The sequence below is a fragment of the Acinonyx jubatus genome, chromosome D3, assembly GCF_027475565.1.
Source record: "Acinonyx jubatus isolate Ajub_Pintada_27869175 chromosome D3, VMU_Ajub_asm_v1.0, whole genome shotgun sequence".
NCBI classification, from domain to species: domain Eukaryota; kingdom Metazoa; phylum Chordata; class Mammalia; order Carnivora; family Felidae; genus Acinonyx; species Acinonyx jubatus.
The window spans coordinates 57,162,733-57,178,922 of record NC_069392.1 but is presented as its reverse complement, the minus strand read 5'-3'; positions in this window follow the sequence as shown (position 1 = coordinate 57,178,922).

The following is a 16,190-nucleotide window of genomic DNA, read 5'->3' as shown; positions in this document are numbered from 1 at the left end:
AGTGGTTCAATGCTATGCTGAGTAAGCATATGCTGAAAGGGTAAAAATCTCCACGCTATGATGATGACTCCCACACCTCCAGTCCCCATTCCCATTTTTCTGTAGGACTCTTCACCAGCATGCTCCTCAAGCTCCTCATGTTGAAAATGCTACCATCTTCCCCTAAAACTAGCTTTGCTTCTAAGGTTTGTCTTGCTTCCAGAGGCAATGTAATATTCTCCCATTTAGATTCCTAAAGTAATCATCAGTATTGATCCTGACCTTGCAGTCCTGTTGATCGTTCATTTGAAGCTTCTTATATGTAAAAGAGGCCCTATTGTGTACGGGATGATCTGATAGAGATAAAGAACAGATTCCTGGGAGAGCTTCCTGTCTAATAAAAGAACAAGATACACAGAGAAACAATTAGACAACAATGCAGACCCTTGTATTCAGTTCACACTGCAAGTGCCCTGGGGATAATGAGCTTTGGTTGAAGTAAGCCACAAATGCTTTCTGGAAGAGTATTCAATGAGCCTTGGGGGGCAGGAGGGCTATTTTGGGAGGAAGCAAAGGGAAGGCCCTGTGGCCTGCCCTGTGGGGAGGAAGGAGAAGATAAATGCATGATCCCTGCTCCCAGGCATCAGAAGTCTTCCAGAGGGAAGGTGGGGTGGGAAATGCTGAGATCGAAAGAGAGATAAGTCATGTCCAGGATTCTGAGAAAAAGAACACCAGATGGAATGTTCAGAACCTGGACTTCCTCTCCCTTCTCTTCCTGAACAGAGCCAGGTATAGTCTTCCCAAGGGCAGGATTCTTACCTGATCATGGTACCTGCTTTCAGCAGAAACACTGTCAGAAAGAAACTCAGCAAGGGCCTTCCACACTGACTTTGAGAACCTCTCTCCCTGTCCCCAGAGTCTAACTCCTGGGATGCCTTGGAGTGCCCCCAAGAAGAGGAAACTCAGGAGAGCCTCACAGAGGCTGGAAGGATATGGGCAGTTCAGACCATTGTGTTTCAGCTTTAGTCACTGGATTTAACTTCATGTCCCAAAGTAATTTTTCAAAGGGCAAAGATTAGTCAGCCTTCAAAGTTCCCACTTGGGGGGGCACTAGAAACTGTCCTGAGAATACCAGCTTCCCTTTCCCTCCTTGCTATGCAGTCATAAGAATTTTCCACCTGGACTTTCAGGGAGCATAAATTATTAAAGGCTCTGACTCTTAAAATTTTAAATCCACAAACTTTGGTTCAAGGACCCCTGCAGCTTTGTAGAACCTTCCTTAAACTAATCTAGAACACTTTCACTCAATCTTCTCCCTATCTCCTTCATGAAGTCAGGCTTGGATGTTGGTCTGATTACCTGTGTGTGTATAGTGAGAACACATAACATGAGATCCGCCTTGTTAACAAATTATTAAGTATACAGTAGGGAATTGTTAACTACAAATACAAGGTTATACAGAAGATCTCCAGAACTTTTCAACTGGCATTAACTAAAACTTTATATCCATTGAATAACAACTCCCCATACCCCGTTCTCCCAGACCCCTTCACCTTTCTACCTTCTGTTTCTATGAGAATGACTATTTTAGATACTTTTAGTAAATGGAATCATGTAGTATTTGTCCTTCTGTGGTTGGCTTATTTAATTTAGCATAATGTCCTCAAGGTTCATTCCTGTTGTCTCATATAATAGAATTTCCTTCTTTTTTTAAGACTGAATTATATTCCATTGTATGCACACACCACATTTTCTTTATTCATTCATTAGGTTGCTTCTGCATCTTTCCTGTCGTAAATATTGCTGTAATGAACATAAGATTGCAAAAATCTCTTTGAGATTCTGATTTAATTCCTTTGGATAAATACTCGGAAGTAGGATTGATGGATCATATGGTAGTTCTATTTTTTAATTTTTTGAGGAAATTCCATGCTGGTTTCCATAATATCTGCACTATTTTACATTTCCACCAACAGTGCACAAGGGTTCCAATTTCTCTGCATTCTCACCAACAACTTGTGTTTTGGAGGGGGGGGCTTTTTGTTGTTGTTGTTGTTGTTGTATTTATAATAGCCATCCTAACAGGTATGAGATGATATCTCATTATGGTTTTGATTTGAATTTCCCTGATGATTAGTGATGTTCAGGATCTTTTCACATACCTGTTGGTCATTTGTCTTTTGGGGATAAATGTCTACTCAAGTCCTTTGCCCGTATTGTCAATTGATCTTCAACAAGAGTGCCAAACATACACAGTGGAGAAAAGATAGTTCCTTCAACAAATGGTGTTGGGAAAACTGAATACCCACATGCAAAAGGATGAAACTGGACACTTATTTTATACATTACACAAAATCAACTCAATATGGATTAAAGACTTAACCATAAAACCTGAAACTATAAAACTCCTAGAAGAAAACATAGGGAGAAAGCTTTAAGACATTTATCTTGGCAATGATTTCTTAGATATGACATCAGAAGCAGAGACAACAAAAGCAAAAACAGACAAATGGAACTACATCAAACCAGAAAGCTTATGCACAACAACAATAAAATAATCAGAGCGGAAGGCAACCCACATAATGAGAGAAAATATTTGTCAATCATGTATCTGATAAGGGGTTAATATCCAAAATATATAGGTAACTCTTCCAAGTCAATAGCAAAAGGACAAGTGACTATTCTTAACCTTCCCTAGTTCCCTCCCTTTTTTCTGCCACAGAGACATTCCTCTACTTTACCTCTCTCTGTGCTCAGAGATCAGGTAGGGAAGATAATGTCAAGAACTCATTGTCACAAAGGTGTCAGACACTGAATTTGTCCCCAACATCTCCCTCCCAGGGCAACTGCCTGTAGGAAAGTCCGGAGACAAAAATCAAATGCCAAATTACTAAATCCCTAAGGGGCTGTGGGTGTGGGTGGAGATTTCAGGTACTCTGACAGGGGGTGAAGAGTTTACTGCTTTCATTTCTGGCAGGGGTCAGAAATACCTTCCAAGCATTCTCAACGTTGACTACATCTGCCCACATCTACAAGTGGGTAGGTAATATTCCTTAATCCAAGAAGAATTCAGAGCATTAATATCACCATGAACAAGGAGTATTTTAAAATCTCAGCCAGAGTTTATTCACTGCTTTCAGAACTCCAAGCCCCAAACAGTAGGACTCCTCTCGCCCCCACAAATGCAAAGACTAATGGAATGTGGAAAGTACAACAGAGGAGCCCTGAGGTGACTAATGATTCCACTCAGTTCTTTTATCTTAACACTTGTCTTCAGAATACTATTCTTTGGAGAGTAAAATTGTAAAAAGAAAAAAAAATCCTTAGGAAAAGGCATTTATTTTGTTTTTACATAAAATAGTTCTAGGACCCATAGGCCTGGGTAATGCTCAGGCAAATGAAGGAAAAAGAAAAGGAAGAGGAGGAGGAAGAAAAAGAGGTAGAAGGCAAGCTATCACTTCTCTGTTAACTTTGCCCCATCTCTTTTGTATAGCAAAATTATACAGAAAAGTACCTAAAATATAAATATGCACTTTATTAAATAATTACAAAATGAGCACTTGTATAACCACGACCCAGGTCAAGATAAAAACATTTCCAGCATCCCAGAAGCCCTCCATCTGCCTCTCTCTCCCTTACCAGCCAAAGGTAACTACTATCATGATCTTTATGGTAATCACTTGTTTGCTTTTCTTTATAATCTTATAACCTAATTTGCATTCTTAAATACTATTGCTTAAGTTTGCCTGTTTAAAGCCGTATATAAAAAGAATCACACATATATTCTTTTGTGTTTGGATTCATTTAACATTAGGCTTGTGAAATTTATTGACGTTTTGCATGTAGCAGTAGTTGCTCACTTTCATTGCTGAATTGTATGCTGCTATATGAAGATAACTAATTTTACTTATCCATTCTACTGGTGATGGGCATTTGGGTTGTTTCCAGCATTGGCCCATTGTGAATCACCTTTTGACATATGTGTGCATGAATTTCTGGTGACTGTTTATTTAAGGGTGAAACTGTTTGGTCATAGGATGTGGATATCCTCAGTTTTGGAAAGCACAGCCAAACCATTTTCCAGCATGGCTGAGTCAATTTACACACTCACCAGTAGTGTGTAAGAGGTCCAGTTGTTTCACATTCATACCAAAATTTGTTGCTAACAAGTTTTTAAATTAGCCATTCTGTAGTTAGGTAGTGTTCTCATCAGAGTTTCACATTACATTTTCCCTACTATTATCAATTACTAATAAAGGGAGATACATTGCCATGTGAATATTTCATCTTTTTGTGGAATCCTTGTTCAACTCTCTTGCCCATTTTCCTATTAGGCTGTCTTTTTTTTTTTCTTTTTTAATTGATCTTTAGGAGTTCTTTATTTATTCTAGAAACTAGCCTTGCTGGTTTTAGGTGTTGAAAATATCTTTTCTCATTCTTGGGGTTGCATTTTCATTCCCTTGATGGTTTCTTTTAATGGACAAAAGTTCTAAATTTGAATATAAGTAATCAGTCTTTTCTATATAAGTGTTTTTTCCTATTTAAAAATCTTTCCCTTATCTGAGATTATGAAGATATCTCTATCTTATCTTCCACAAGATTTATTATTTTGCTTTTAACATCGATATACACAATTCATCTGTAACTGATTTTTTTAATGGTGTTAGACAAAGGTCAGAATCTTTTTCTTTTTTTTTTTTAATCATATGTAGATCTATTTTGTTCCACAGACATTTATTGAAAAGACCATTTTTTTACCCCTGTGATATAACATTTGTCATAAATCAAGTGCCCATATGTACATGGGTCTGTTTCTAGGAAATTTATTCTGTATCATTAGTCTATTAGGCTATTGTTGCAACAATAATGCACTGTCTTAATTATTGTAGCTTTAAAAGAAAACTTAATATTCAATAGAATAAATCTCACTCACTCTCCTTCAAGAGCATCTTGGCTATTCTTAGCTGACTTACATCTTGCACATTTGTTTTAGATTTTTTATTAGGACTTCATTTTATATTTCTGATGCTACTATAAATTTATATTTATATTTTAAATTGTAATTTTTTACTAAATTTGTTAAATTTATTAAATTATAATTTTTTAATTGGCTGGTATTTCAAAATCAATTAGTTCTGAAATAGTGACTTGCTTACAGAAACTTTGGTAAACTCACTTGTAAATTCTAATCATTTGTAGATTTGCTTAGATCTTTTTTACATATACAATAATATAACCTATAAATAAATACTGACAATTTTATTTCTTGCTTTCCAAATCAAATAATATTTATTTTCAATTTTTCCTGCTGTACTGGCTGGGGTACCCAATGTAATGTTGTACAGACATAATGATAGTAGGCACCTTGTTCTTGGCTATGATGTCAAAAGGAAATCTGCCAACATATACACATAAAGTATTATTTTTTATATAATAATGGTTATTTTTAAAAAAAACACTTTATTGAGTTATGATTGACATACAAAAATCTGTTCATATTTAATGTATACAACCACCACTCTGCTCTCTCTGCTTTCATGAGCTTGACTATTTTAGATTTCTCATATAAGTGGTATCATGTAGTACTTGTCTTCTGTATCTGGTTTATTTCAACTTAATTGAAAAATGGGCAAAGGAAACAGACATTTCTCCCAAGCAAGGCATGGAAATGAACAATAGGTATATGAAAGGATACTCAGCTAATCATCACTAATTATCAGAGAAATGCAAATCAGAACTACGTGAGATATCACTTCACACCTGTTAGGATGGCCATTATTTAAAAAAAAAAAAGGTAACAAGCATTGGCAAGGATGTGAAGAAACTGGAATCTTTGTCCTTGTACACTGTTGGAAATTAAATTGGTACCGTTACTACAGAAAACAGTATGGAGTTTCCTCAAAAACTTAAAAATAAAACTAGCATATGATCCATCAATCCCACTTATGAGTACTTATCCAAAGGAACTAAAATCAGAATCTCAAAAAGATATCTGCACTCCAATGTTCATTGCAGTATTATTCACAGTAGCCAAGATACAGAAGCAACCTAAAATCCATCGATGGATGAAGAATACAGAAAATGTGGCATATGAATATAGATTAGATATAGCTATAGCTATATAGACACACACACAAAATTAAATATTATTCAGCCATAAAAATAAAGGAAATCCCAACATTTGCAAAAACATGGATATACCTGGAAGATGTTATGCTAAGTATAATAAGGTATATAAGGTAGGGTTTTGATAGATATCCTTTATCAGAAAAATTATCTTTTGTTACAAGGAAGTTTATTTCTAGACCTAGTTTGCTAAAGTTTTATTTTTATCTTAGATCAAATTTGTATTCACAAAATAAGCTCAACTGAAAAGTTACAAATAAGTCTTCCCATATATTACTAGATTTGGTTTGCTAATATCTTATTTCAAATTTTTGTCTAAATGTTCAGGAAAGCATTGATGTAATTTTCCTTTCTTTTTTCACAAGTTTTAGTAATATATTTGTGTTGGCTTCATAAACAAGTTAGAAACTACTCTTTTTTTTTTTTTTTTTTTTTGGTCCTTCTATAAAAGAGTTTAGCTTAAACTGGCATTATTTTTTCTTAAATGTCTGGTAAATATCCTGAGGAAACCTGTGTTTCTGAAGTTTTCTTTTTGGGGAAATTACAAATTAAATTCTTTTATTGCTTATAGGACAGCTCAGATTTTCTGTTCTTCTTGAGTTACATTTAATGGGTTGTGTTTTTCTAGAAATTTGTCTACTTGAAATAAATATTCAAGTTTATTGCATACAATTATTTTATAATATACTCCCTTTTTTTCTTTCTATGTTTCCGAGATCCATAATATTTGCTTTTTCATTATTTGCATTCTTTTTCTTTTTTCATGATTATTCTGAGAATTTATCAATTATTTTATTCTTTTCTAAGACTGACTTTTAGTTTCATCCTCTATTTTGTATGCTACTTTTACTTTTATATTTTATCCTTATCTCATCACTTTTATGTGTTTATTTTGAAGTTTTGTTTCTAACTTTTAAAATGGATCCTCATATTATTAACTTTCAGCCTCTTTGTTTTCTAATATGTACATTTATGGGCATAAATTTCTCTCTGAATATTTCTTTTGCCACATTCCACAATTCTTGATGTATTTTGTTTGTTGTAATCCAATTCCAAATAATTTCTATTTTACTTTGTGACTTTTCTCACCAACAGGTTACTTAGAAGTACATTTTGTATGTCCAAACAAATGAGGATTTTTCTGATGACATTTAGGTCATTTGTGTTGCAATCAAAGAACACACTCTGGGGGCACCTGGGTGGCTCACTTGGTTAGTGTCTGGCTTTGGCTTGGGTCATGATCTTGCAGTCACCGGGCTCAAGCCCCAGAAAGGGCTCTGTGCTGACAGCTCAGAGCCTTGAGCCTGCTTCGGATTCTGTGTTTCCCTCTCTCTCTCCCCCTCCCTCACTCATGCCCTGTCTCTGTCTCAAAAATAAATAAACATTAAAAAGATTCTTAAATAAACAAACAAACAAACAAACAAATGGAAAAAGAAGAAAGAGGGGCACCTGGGAGGCTTTGGATTCTGTGTTTCCCTCTCTCTCTCCCCCTCCCTCACTCATACCCTGTCTCTGTCTCAAAAATAAATAAACATTTAAATAAATAAATAAATAAATAAACAAATAAATAAATAGAAAAAGAAGAAAGAGGGGTACCTGGGTGGCTCAGTTGGTTAAGCATCCAACGTCGGCTCAGGTCATGATTTCACAGTTCGTGAGTTCAAGCCCCACATTGGGCTCTGTGCTTAAAGCTTAGAGCCTGGAACCTGCTTCAGATTTTGTTCTCTCCCCTCCCCATGTCTGCCCCTCCCCTGCTCACCTTCTGTCTCTCCTTCTCTCAGAAATAAATAAACACTTTTTAAAAATAAAGAAAAAAGAACACACTGTGTATAGTATTAATTCTTTGAAATTTGAGACTTGTTTTACGGCCCAGGACATGACCAAATTTTATCAGTTTTTCTGTGTGCTTGAAAAAACATACATTCTGCCCTTGTTAGGTACACTGTGCCATATCTATACATGTTAGGCTAAATTTATTCATCATTTTTAAAGAATATTTTATATCCGTGGTTTGTTTTTGTTTTTTTTTTTCTGTTTGTTCTTTCAGTTAGTGACAGAGGTATGCTAAAATATATTTTGTATTTGTAGATTTACTTTTCCTTTTAGGTTTTTCAATTTTTACTCTATATAGTCTTAAGGTTGTATTTTTTAGGTGCATACAAATTTTGAAGTATTGCTGCTTCATCGTAAATTCAACCTTTAATCATTAAGAAATCCTTTCTATCTCTAGCAATACTTTTTGCCTTTAAGCCTACTTTTGTGATCTTAATATAGTATATCTTTTCCCATTCTTTTACTTTTTTTATTATTCTCATGTTTTAGTTATATATCTCAAAAGCCAAATACAACTGAAATTTTTGGAACTGATAATCTGATAACCTATTTTTGTTGGAGCCCATTTACATTTAATGTAATTATTACTATGTGTAAGTTAAAATAACCATTTTATTATTTGTTTATGCCTGTCTTTCTTAAACTATTTTGCTTTTTTTCTCCTTTCTTTCTCTGTTATGATTTTATTTCTTTTCTCTTTTCTTTTTTCAAGGCTAGCCGTGTATTAGCTTGTTAGTTATACATTTCTTTTTCTCTCAGTGGTGAAATTAGAAACTATGAATTGTATCTTTAACTTCTCAAAGTCTAATGTTAATTGGAACCTTTACCCTTTACCCAGGCAGGAAAAAGACCTCAGAGTATTTTTAATTTATTTACCCCTCTCCTAACTTGTATGCCACTTTTTTATTTATTTTAATTACATATTAATTTTAAGTCCCACAAGGCAACATTATCATGGTTTACACAATCAACAATCTTTTGGATTTAGTTATATACTTATTATTCATTTCCTCTTTTGCTGATCATCATTCTTCCATCTGAGCTCATTTTCCTTCCACCTGAATGACACCCTTATCATTTCACATAATGTAACATTGCTGGTGACAGATTCTCTTTTGTCTAAAATGGTCTTTATTTTACCTTCATTCCTGAATGATATTTTCTTAGAGATGAAATTCTAGATTGGCAGTTACTTTCTTTCAACACATTAACAATATCATTCTATTGTCTTTTTTTTTGTTTTTTTTTATTTTTTTCCTATTGTAAAGTTACCCATCAGTCTAATTATTGCACTTGGAAGTAATCTATCTTTCACCTATAATTGCTTTTAAAGTTTCTTTTGTCTTTGGTTTTCTGCAATTTTAAAATAGCAGTCTATGCAGGGCACCTGGGTGGCTCAGTCAGTTGAGCATCTGACTTCAGCTAAGGTCATGATGTCACAGCTCAGGGGTTTGAGCCCCACGTTGGGCTCTGTGCTGACAGCTCAGAGCCTGGAGCCTGCTTTGGATTCTGTGTCTTTCTCTCTGCCCCTCCCCTGCCCATGCTCTGTCTGTCTGTCTGTCTCTCTCTCTCTCAAAGATAAATAAACATAAAAAATAATTTTTAAATAAATAAATAAAATAGCAGTCTATGTGAAATTTTAATTTTTTACTTGTGGTTCATTAAATTTTTAAGTTTTGGCTTAGTGTCTTTTAACATCATCATCAGATATTATTTCTTCATATATTTTTTCTGCTCCATTTTTTCTCTTCTATTTCTGGGACTTGAATTAAACATGTAGTTCAACATATCACCATTCCTTTTGTGTCTCTTGCCCTCTTTTCTGTTTCCCACACACACGTTCCATATAACTAGGCTTCATTCTGGATATTTCTTCTGACCTATATTCCAGTTAACTAATTCCCTCTTCAGTTATATCTAATCTTCAGGTAAACCATTTCATAAAGTTCATGACTTATAGTATTAATCTTGACTTCTACAGTTTCTATATAACCAATTTTTAAATCCGTTATACCTATTTTATAGTTTCTTATTCTCTGGTTGATTTTCCATCTTGTTTTAATTGTTTAAAAATAATAATATAATTATTTTAAAGTCTACACCTGATATTTTCAATATGTGGATATTCCTCAATTTTTTCTTTGGTCAAGTTCTTGTTTGTTTTGGTTTTGCATCCTTACATGTCTGGTTATCTTTCATTGTGTGCCAGACAATGTATTGAAAAAAATTATTTATAGAAATAATTTTGGACACAGAATAATATCTTTATCCCGAGGTGATTTTCATTGCTTTTGCTCTACACTTCAGAACTATAAAAACTTTGGATTACCTTAATTCAGTTTCAGGTATTAAGAATTACTGGGCCATTCAGTGACTAAATCTAGGCTGGAGTCTTGAGAGGGTTCTTTTACTTCTAGTTCACCTGTATTCTAAGGGACAGCTTTCAAAGTCCCAACCTAAGTTGAGGGTGATTTACTAGTGCTATTCTAGATTTTAATCTTCTACAGGGAAACTCTTTACTACTTTGTTAGGGTTCCAATCCTTCAGACTGCTCCCTTTTGTTGTTGTTGTTCATATTTTCTAGTCCTGAGCTGAAGTTTGTCTAAATTAACTAATCCAACAATCTGGCACTGCCCCCATATTACCCTTAGGAATTCTATACTGCCTTCTAATTCCATAAAGACCTCTGCCCATATCTACCCCTTCTCTAAAGACATGTTACTAGCAAAGGGGATTGAAAGGCTTGTAGATTTTTACCTAAGGACTCACCTTCAAGTCACTTCTGCCCCAGTCTGGCCCTGGCTTCATGTCCTATGGCTAGTAACTGGACAACTGTCTTATTCTTGTGACCAAATAATACCCACTTCAATTATGGTAAATTCACTTATGCCCTTTTCTTGGCATCTAAAGACATAAAGCCCTTTCAGGACCAGGGCTCCACCTCTCTCCTTTTCAACACCTTGCTAGCCTTAAACTACAATGTCTCTATAGATACAAGGCCAGGGTCCTGGGGCCTGCCAATGCTCCTGGGATGCCATCTGCTGGACAGGTCCTTAGATGCTGACTCTTCTCTGCCCTTCCTGTGACTTCCTTAAAGCTAACCATTTGCCAGGGCACCATCTAGCTGCTCCTCAGCATTCACGACAAGTGTCCTTCAAAGTTGGACTTCTGCCTACCCTTTCCCTTCTGCCCAACCTTTTCCCCTCCAGGGCCTTCTTTCACCCAACTGGACTCTAGCTCCAGCCAGGCTTGTCCGGGCCATGAAATCCCATTACACTTTCCCTCTGTGCACCCAATCCCACCAGCAGGCAATCTGGCCAAATGAGATAAAGGACCTGAATTGTGAGGGAGACTATACCACATTCATTCATTCATTCATTCACTTACTCTTTCACTGAGAAGAGGGGGTGGGCACCTTTGTAAGAAACTGAGACATAACATTAAACACCTAATTACCAACAGGTTAATTACTCAAAAGCTATTGGCCTTAATCTTAATCATCAAGTTGTCATTTCAGCATAGACTCTATAGTGGTAACAGTAGGTCTGAGAGACCAGCTTGTCCAGAACTTGGCTAAAAACCATAAAACTTAGAATAATACTTGGTTGGAATGAACACAGTATTCATATTTATGTAAAGACTGTTATGTGGATGCTTTGCTTTATTTATTCACTGAAAACATTCATTTAGGCAGGCTCTGTGCTAGGGATACAGAGAAAAGAGACTGGGGGCATTGTCCTCAAGGGGTTCCCAGTCTGTTGCAGTGTGCTAAGGGCCATGATGGAAGGTGGCATGCACAGAAGGGCCCTTAGCCTCTACAGAACAAGAAGGCAGCGAGGGCTTCCTGAGCTTTAACACTGGGCCTATGCTTTGCAGTCATTAGTCAACTGGACCCTTCCCCCACCCTCTCACCCCCACCCACCCCACCCTCCCACTTCCCTTCTGACACTGCTCACTGACTTTACAGGTGCATTTTTCAAAGTGCAAAAGCAAACTTCAGCTCTGTGGGTCTGAGTGATTGCTTACTCTAAATTAGTGGAGTTTGAGTTAATGAGGTTTAAGAAGGTCGTTTTTCTCCTTATAGTCAAGTGAGTCTGCACTCTGCCCATGAGGCCCCTGGAATAAGACCTTGTTTTATTTCTTCAGCACCTTATCCCACCTGCTCAGTTTCCTCATTCAATGGTCTAATTATTTACAATAGGATAAGTTGATCTAAAGTTCTCTAAAGTCCCCATTAGAAGGACTGGCAGGCCATACCTTATAATATTTCTCCTATATTTCTCTATTTATTTAACAAGCATGATAAGTATTTAATAATCTCCAATTGTATACCTGGTCCTTAGGTATTATAAATTTTTAAAATAGGGTTCCTATGCTAAATATGCTTATAATCTAGGTGGATGTAAAGGAGATATTTTCATGATAACCTAGGCAGCAAACACTTATTTTTTCCACAAATCATTGTTGGGTATTGAGGATGTGGTGAGCATTTCACTAGACATCAAAAGCCCTCAGCCAGTAGGACAAATGAACAAGCCAAAAGAAAACCAGTGTTAGATGCAGGGGACCACCTAGGATTTCCTCAGCATAACAAGTACAGAGATGACTACTACAGCTGGCTGCTATCAAAGCTGCCATCACTGGCAGGCATAAGAGGTTAAGTTTTGGAATGCCTACCATGCTCACCACCCTTCCAAGAGATCTTCCCACCTAGGTCCCTATGGTTGCATGACAACACCCTTCCTTACCCACCCTCTGCCACAACTGGCTAGATCATATCTGGGATCAAGAAAGACCAATCCCTATGTTGGCCAGCAGTTTTGAAGGGGTGGGCACCCAAACTATGACCAAATAAGCCTAGTGGTGATCAGCTATATACTTTCTCTGCTAGAAATTTTTTTATTGGGAGAACGTGAGCCATTTGATAATGGGACCCCAGAAATCACACCAAAAGCAACTTGTCTGAAAAGGCCTTAACTCTTCAATTTTCCCCATTAAGCAGAAGCTACAAGAAAACAGAAAATCTAAAACCAGACAGAGTAATAGGGGAGGTGATCGGTCATGAATGGAAGGAACAGGAGGTCATGATCTTCTAAGTGGCCAAGATAACCCAGGCAGTAGACTTAGCCTAGAATCTAAAAGGCCCCAAGACTCACTCTACCACAGTCTTGGCATGGCCCTGCTCTCCTGCAGTCCTGGGATGTTCTACCTATGTGACCTCACCTGCTGTGAACCCCAACTCTTGATGTGAACTGAGCATCTGTACTTTCACCTTAAAGAGCCTGGACAATGTGACAGGAGGGGCCCACTCCCCAGAGCTCTGGCCCCCTGGCAGGGATTCAGGGAGGCCACCCCAACCTGTGTCCCTAGGTCTGTGTCTCTTTGAAATATCACCACTGTGTTGAGCCGGCCATGCACACAAGCTATGCCCAAATGCATGCTGCTGATGGACATGTGGATTATAATTATTAGGAGCAAATGACTTACACTGAAAAGGAAGGTATTATGCTGGAGGCACATGGCTGCCACAGAGGGCTGTTAAAGCCCTGAGAAGAGGAAAAGGAAGGTCACTCTCTGAAGTAGGCAGGATTTGGACCCTACTTAGTGTCCAGAAGCCAGGTCCATTTGTCATCACCTTCCAAACTCCTCCCATGCTCTGGCCCCCCATATCTGGGTCAGGATAAGTGGGTGGTGAGAAGGAGAAAGGTGTGAAGTGATAAAATTCAGGTGACAAACAGAAAAGGCCACAGGACAGATAGCTCCTCTGAGGTACGCTGCAAACAGTGCCAACACTTTATGCAAATAGAGCCCGTATTTATACGGACAAATACCCACAAGGGCTCTACTAGTTACAAGATGCAAAAGGGAAAGTTCTTAGGGAAAAGGGCTGTTGACTTCCATTCTCATTTCAGTTTTGACTTACCTACCTTCTTCTCTTACAGTCAAAGGATTGGGACACAAGGCTTCAAATGTTGGGTCTTTAGAAAGCTCAGCTCAAATTACAGAGAGACTTTCTTTAGCAGGACTAGAGCTTCCTTGTGGGGGAAGCCAGCCTCACTGCACTTAGACACCAAACCTAGATACTCCATGACCTCTCACTGTCCCTTGCTAGCCCTACCATGCTTTCTCTTCCCAGTGCAGTGCCCCATGCTATAAACCCTCCTTCCTTCTCTGCTCTCCATGTTAACCTGACACATACTTTCTGCTAAGACAGTCAAACATCACACACATTTGAACAGGTACTTCCAATACCTTAATTTAAAGAATAACTGTACCATAAAAAAATATATTAATAAAATAAAAAGATAAAGAATGTATCATAATGGAACTCCAAGCAGATAGTTTTTTAAGTTTATTTACTTATTTTTGAGACAAAGAGCACAAGCATGAGCAGGGGAGGAGCAGAGAGGGAGAGGCAGAGAGAATCCCAAGCAGGCTCCACAATGTCAGCATGGAACCCAATGTGGGGCTCAAACTCACGAACCATGAGATCATGGCCTGAGCCAAAATCAAGATGTTAACAGACTGAGCCACCCAGGCGCCCCAGCAGATATTCATTTGTATGGTGAAGGCTGAGACCTCTCTTGCACTTCCAAAGTCAACTGCACAAGGAACCCCTTCCCTTACCCTGCCAATGACAATGAGGACCCCACCCCATGTTGACTCCTCCTTTCTTAGGAATCCTTAATGCTGCATATTAGTTTTTATTTCCCAAGTGATTCTGTACCTGAGGCAACTCCCTTGAAGGAAAAAAAAAGGCTGAATTTTTAGGAAAACAACTTCCCTGGAGGCATTGCCCGGGCTGGCTTCTGGAATTCATTTTCCAGCTAAGCACTTTAGAACCGCGTTCCTTGTGGTTATTAGCACGAGTGACAACAGCCTTTTCCTCCCTGAGCCACGCAGATTAAGGAAACCTAAGACTACATTTCTAAAATTGTTTCCATTTCAACCCACAGAGAATCAATACAAGAGAAGAGCATTGCCTTAAACGCTAATGTTATCCAAACTCAAATTCATTTTTGATGGATTGGTGGCTGGGTTTTCTTAAGGCGAGGCCAGGATAAATATACACATTTCTCGAGAATCTTTCTCTTTCCCTATCCTTACCCCCTGCACATGGAAAGTGCAGTGAACAATACACTCATATCCTATAGTCCCTTTAGGACACAATCTGTATGGGGGCTTCGGGAAACTCTTTCTAGCCACGAGGTGCTGGGGCTTTGCTAAGGCAGTCTGCGAGCACTGACTATATGACTCAGGGATCCACCGTCTGATGGGAGACCACTGGCATAAGCTTCAGAGGGTCTTGAGCATAGTGTGCAGAATCAGACACCAGGACCATCTGCAGTCTCTGTTAGACCCAGCCCCACCTCTCCCCTTCCCCAGTGCTAGGGTCCCTTGATTCCTACCACCACCATTGTGCATTCAAGCCCAGCCCTGACCCCCGTGCTCAGGACCAGATGTGGCCTGCAACAGTCCCCCATTTCCATGCTCAGCCTCTAATCATTGCTGGCCTCAGATATCTGCCTCATTCTCCTCCTGTTCCCTGAATGCCTATCTTCACTTCCTTATTCTTTATGATTCAGCTCAGGCATGGAAACCCTTCTTCCTTCACCACTCTGTTGAGGTGAGTGCCCTCTTCTGTCTCTCATCATTATACTCGGGCACACCCCTGCTACGGTGCTGGCTACCCTGAATTGCCCGTGGCTGTTTGTGTATACCCCCCACTATAATATGAACTACCTGACGATAAGGTCCAATTTACTCAGCATCAGATCTAAGACAGTGCTTGACACACAGTAGATAATTTTTTAAAGGAAGGAAGAAATGAGGGAAGGAAGGAAGGAATAATTGAATGAAGCCCAGCCCAGACACCCAATTAACAAACAAAACTTCTACTTTCACTCCTAAGACTAAATTGAAAAACTGCCATATTGTTCAGTTCCTACCCTCTAGAGGTTTATTTTTCTGGCCTTTCCATCAGAACTTGGCTACGTGAATTGCTTTGGCCAATAGAGCATTGGCAACTGTGACTCAAACAGAAGCTTAGAAAGCTCTCGCTCCATGGAGCCCTTTCTTGCTGCTAGGAATCCTGCAACCACCATGTGGAAGAAGCCTGGGCTTCCTATAAGAAAAGAGACCCCTTGAAGAAAGAGGCCCAGCCACCACCATCCTTGCCATCCCAGTTGAGACCCTACACGTGCAAGTAAGACCATTCTAGCCCTTCCAGACCCAGCCACATGCCCAGACAA